General features: G+C 34.0%; 1 long non-coding RNA gene across 1 annotated transcript; it reads right to left on the reverse strand.

Annotated features, from left to right (window-relative positions):
- Nucleotides 1–3605: 3605 nt before the first annotated feature.
- Nucleotides 3606–5595, reverse strand: LOC146924107 (uncharacterized). Its single transcript, XR_015010954.1, has 2 exons — nt 5266–5595; nt 3606–3858 (listed from the first exon to the last, which is right to left on the reverse strand). It is a non-coding gene; the product is annotated as an uncharacterized LOC146924107 (long non-coding RNA).
- Between the last annotated feature and the right edge of the window lie 405 nt (nt 5596–6000).

Consider the following 6000-nt stretch of genomic DNA (forward strand, 5'->3'; position numbering starts at 1 on the left):
TATTGAGTAAATAATTAAACTGGTTCCGATCTTTGTAAGTCATTCTCAAATTAATCATTGACTTTATTAATATTCCAAGCATGTCTTTGTCTTTGTTAAAATATTAATATATTCGGAGATTAATTTGAGAGTGACTTGCAAAGAAATGAACCAATTTGATTATTTACTCAATTTATATTCATAGAGTATTTTTAATGATTAAATTTTATATTGTTAAGAAGGTATCTAAAACTTGGTTTGATCCTCCCTGAATCCACTATTTCACTCCACTATTTCACTATTGAGTTTCCAAAAGTTTGAGAATATGTTTGCTTTCTTTTTAATGATCTGGTTATATAGTTTGGTTGTTCCGAAGCCAAGTTCTCCAAAGTTTTAATGATCGGTTATATTGAATGTTTGTTATTGTAATTCTCTTGGGAGTAAATACTCAAATTCGTCCTTGAATTTGCAAGGACCGGCCAAATTCGCCCCTCAATTTATTGAAATATCTAATTCATCCCTGAATTTAACAGACGTCCATCAAATCCATCCATCCGTCCAATATCTCCGTTAGTGATGTTGAGGTGTCGTCCTGCATGATGTGTTGTGATGTACACGTGTCATCCAGTCAACCACGTGTACAAGGGCCAATTTGATGGAAACACAACAAATTTCAGTTTTAACTTTTCACTTTCAATTTTGTCTGTTTTTCCAATTTCACCCCTCTTTTAAGGATCGATTTGATAGTAAGTGTAATGATTTAAGCATTGATTTGATTGAAATTTTTAGAAATTTAGGGACTGATTTGATTGATTGTATTGTAGGGAGTGAGTACAAGGAGGTATGGCATGAGAGGACCAATTATTTCAATCGAGAGGTCTAAACAAACACCAGTGACGGGTCCTGCTCCACCACGTCCAACTGCTCCTGGAGTTATTAGAGTACCATATCCAAGTTATGGGCCACCCGGTTCTACTCAACCCCATGATTTCCAAAGAAGTGATGCTTAATGCCTGATTAAATTATGTTTTTGGAAAAATGTAATAACGGCCATGCTGACATCACACAATAATGGTTAAACAAACCTTTGGTAGAGGGCAAGCATAGAAAGTCCTTCTTGGGTTTTTGACGGTATTGACTTTTCTTATAGTATAAATTATGGGACACCAACATTCAAGCACTCTCACATCACCATTAAACATAGAGCTTGAAGATGAAGATCGACTTTGATAGCTGTTTTTGCCCATACACCCACCACCCATCATTTCAGATTCAACCTGAACCCCAAAGCTTGAAGAAATTTTGGGGATTTTTGGATTTCGGATTCAATCAAAAAAATTAAGTTTTGAAGTTTTTAGAATTGGGGAAGAACGTTGTCATCAATTAATTGAATAAATTTTGGGGATTTTTGACTCTAGATTATAGATTGCAAAATTAGGGTTCCAATTTTATAGATTTGGGGAAGAAATAGCCGTTGTATAACGACCATTTTTCTACAAATCAGGGATCCAATTTTCTGCAAATCAATCAATTTCGTCCTTGTCAATTTTTGTCACTTTCGGTCAAATTAGTCCATGCTTGTGTTCCATCTGACATGGCAAGCCTTGTGAGAGGTTAACAGACCATGTCAACACTGTTAACACCACAACTTAATAGAGGGACTAATTTGATTGACATTTGACAAATTCAAGGACTAATGTGATATTTCAAAAAATTAGGGGACGAATTTGGCTAATCCTTGCAAAATCAAAGACAAATTTGGATATTTACTCATTCTCTTGGTTAGTTGTTTGGTTGTTCCATTGTTGAGTTCGTAGAACTTTTGATGATCGATTATATGAAAAGTTTGTTGATTCTATTGGTTGTTCCTCTCCCCTCTTTCAATTTGGATGTTAGATTTTTTTGTTGTTTGCTCTTCTCCATATTGATTCTTCTCTTTGCTACATCTATAATGGCTCTTCTGTTTATCGATGTAAAGGAATATTTATTTGTTTAACATGCCCTAAAAAAATCTATTTGACATATTAATATTTTTGATGGAAATTATTGATAAAAAATAGAGAAATGTGAAGGCAAATCATACTTATAGTTGATAAGAGAAAATGAAGTACATCAAGGGTATATTAGACTTATATATACAATTTGTGTCCCCCCCCACCCCCCCCCCCCCCCCCCCCCCCCTCATAAAAACAATTATATATGAGACAAAGAAGGTCAAATAATCTTATATGCTAGTTATCCAAAAATAATTACTTGACAATGACTATGTAGAAATATATGGTATATCTCCATGCTTTTCTCCAAATTAGTAGTTCTTGAGATATTGTCTTCATATTGAGTTGTAGAAAGAGTCTCCTTATAAAATTAGAAAACCAAAAGTTTCTTCTATGTGTGAAATCATAATCCTTAATAAATAGCATTATCCATTTCCTTGATGTAGTGCTAACATTTTCAAATGATCGGATGATATTATTGTTTCTCTAATATACAAATTGTATATTTGACTTTGCTGCAATATCTGCATTTACTAATATTGACAAAAAAATAACACAATATATAATAAGCAAAATACATTAGTGTCCTCACCTAACCAATTCAAATTGTTCATAATTTTCTTGATGACGTGATCTTTACTCACATCAAGTGATTTCACAATCATTCTATCACATAATCAACCAGATTTGTCCATGTCGACCATTATATAACAAATTTTAGAATCTTGTCGAGAGTTCTAAAAATATTTATATCATTATCATAAAATCGATTATAACAAATTCATTTCAATATCCTTAAAATGGACAAATGATGTCACCTCATCAATAGTTTTGATTGTGTGTCTTACGCAGATGAAATCCTTCAGGGAGTTTCATATAACCATCACTATTAATTGAGCCATGCAAATATATTGTAGCACATTTTTTTTATATAATTTGAGCCTTTCGTGTGCTACCAAACTTAATCAAGTATGAATTCACTTCAGGTGAATATGTCTTTTAAAGTAGACATTTATCAATCCACTTCCAGGGAACATATCAAACTCTCTATATATGTATTTTACCATTCTAATTCCCTTTTCGCGCGAAAAATCATACCTATCCATTTAATTTCACACCTTCAAGTGTGCGGACTACAAGTCCAAACAAAGCATGCTTTATGAAGCGAGTTTGATTTCACTAGAATTGTCTCTTTTTCATTTGCAAATATTTTCATTATCAATAACTTTAATAGAATTTAACCCATGATCCTCATTATTACTCATCACATATATCGCTTTATTATATCCAAAAACACGTCAACATTGACTTCATTTTGGTTCCATCTCATTCCATTGAGATCTTTCATTCATGACATAATTTATTAATATTTCATAAGTTTCAGGTACCTGATCAGTTCTTCTGGAACTGAAAAAATCAATTATGTCATAAAACTCAATTTAGAGTTTCTATATCCTTGTTTGGGTTATCATTCCTTTAAGCTCCTTTTCTTATTCAAGACTTTTTATATTTGGAACCGATTGATCTATCATGCTTCAGGCACGATTGAAACTTGTAACACCCCGTTTTCCCAACATAAAAATTTCATTTAAAATCAGAGTATTTAATTCATAACGGAATGCCACACACTACTTTAACATCTCAAAACAGATAATAATAATTATCCTTCAAATTCAACATCATGAAAAATCTTAAACTGTTGCAGCGGAAAATAGTTCAACATTTAAAAGTCTTGGCACGCAGGCCTTATTGAAAAATCTCATAAATTAGTTCATAAAAGAGACACGTAAGGAATAGAAGTAAAAGCAAGCCCCATCCCGTTACGTATCAGAGCACCTAGACACCAACTGAGAGTCCACTCATGAACGCCTCTAATCTTTATTACCTGCACATTACCCACGGTCGAGGCAACATATATGCAGAAGGGGTGAGATTTCATAATCAATACATTAAGCATATAATCCAATAAAATGCATTTAACAACTTAAACATTAATAACATATCAACAATTAACAATTAGCATATTTTTCATTTCATAACAAATACAATCATCAAATATCATTACTAATTTTCATCACAAATCATAATCAACTTAACACTCAACTTGACGACACAACTCATCTTTGACCATGCAACTCTATTAACTCAACAACAACTTGACAACACAACTCATCTTAGACCATGCAACTCTATCAACTCAACAACAACTTGACAACTAAAACATCATGAAACTTCTTGATATGCAAATGCATGTGGTACCAATCAACAACAAAATGAGCACAATAGGCTCCTCAACGTGTGAGCACAAAGGCTGCCGGGCCTAAAGCCCCCAACTTTAATGAGCACAAAGGCTGTCGGGCCTAAAGCCCCCAACTTTAATGAGCACAAAGGTTGCCGGGCCTAAAGCCCCCAACTTTAATGAGTATGCAACGAACTCAAACTTCCAACAACTTAGATAACAACATGAACAACTCATACGACTCATAATCATGGACAACTTCTTAAATTCCAACAACATAGACCGACTCATGCAACTTCAAGACACTAACAGTCAATAGCAGGGAACAACAGCAAGATACAACATTTAATAGCACTTGAATGCGTTAACATCATCTAAGGAATGAATTACATCAACATAAGTATCATAAAGCATCATTATAACATTCATGCAACAACACTACTAATATCAGTCACCTGAACAGACTTCTGGAGCTTATGAAAGTATCCTAAACAGCTCTCTTACTTACTTCTAAGGTCAACTCAAGACTACACGTGCGAAAGGATCGCATCGGGACAATTTTGGGCAACTAACAGCCTAACTTGCAGTGGCGAGTAACTCTGCTCGCAATGGCGAGCAAAGCGTGTATTCTGGGTTCCTAAGTCCTTACTCGCAGTGGCGAGTTATTCTGCTCGCAATGGCGAGCTTACAGGTCACTCGCAGTTGCGAGTTGCATTGCTCGCAGTTGCGAGCTCTAGGTTCTAGCTCGCAGTTGCGAGTGTTCTTGCTCGCAGATGCTAGCGATGAATGTCAGTACGGCCAGAAACCTAAAAATCACAACTTTTCACCTATATTCATGATTCTTTCATCCAAATAGCATCTAATTATCATCTTAAGTAATATCTAGGGTTTGTACACTAATTTTGCATCAATCTAACATCTGTTCATGATTCAATCATCAAAAATTGATCTTAAACCTAATTCCCAATTCTCACCAAAACTTAACCTAATCATGCTAAATTCATCCCATAGAATTATACTCTTAATAATATTGAAAACTAGTCTCACCCTTACCTGAATTGAAGCTTTCACGAGACATACAAAATTTATCGACAACAGCAGGCTCGAGCAAGTTAACACTTCTTTTCCGTTAAACATCACGACTAATAACCAAACCGGCCAAACAACGCTTGCAACAAAATGGCAATTATGATAATGACAACTTCAATGGCACCAAAATATGTAGACGAGAATCGTGAAGGAGAGTTTATGAATATGTGTCCAAAATCAATTGGGATCTTGCACTCCCGCGGAAAAGATAAGTAGAAGCTTTGTAACTTATAATTGAGAGATGGGAATCCTTTATGAGTGGGGAGGTGGGCGGCACACAGCTCATCATAAGGAATTAGAAGAGAATCTTAGGTTAAACACATAGCGTAACATATATATACTAGTGAATATGTAAGTAGTGGGCTTTTTAGGTTATTGGTTATACATACACGGTATATAAATTACAAGTGGTTTATATAACAATTCCATTATTTTCTTTTTCCTCTTAAACCACTAAACTCTCTAAATTTAAAACAGCCCCACATCTCAATAATTATTTTATTTTCAAATCTTATTTTATTAAATAATAAAATAAGTCACCCAACATAACAACTTCACAAAATCATAAACTCCACATAATTTATTTATAAATCATATAATCCACTCAACTTCATGAATCATAATTCACGCACATCAATCATGTAAATCACTTAAATCATCAATCATATAAGCATATATTTATAAATATATTCTAAACTT

This window comes from Medicago sativa, chromosome 5 (assembly GCF_051527215.1).
Source record: "Medicago sativa cultivar Bolivia chromosome 5, Bolivia_mono, whole genome shotgun sequence".
In the NCBI taxonomy this organism is placed as follows: Eukaryota; Viridiplantae; Streptophyta; class Magnoliopsida; order Fabales; family Fabaceae; genus Medicago; species Medicago sativa.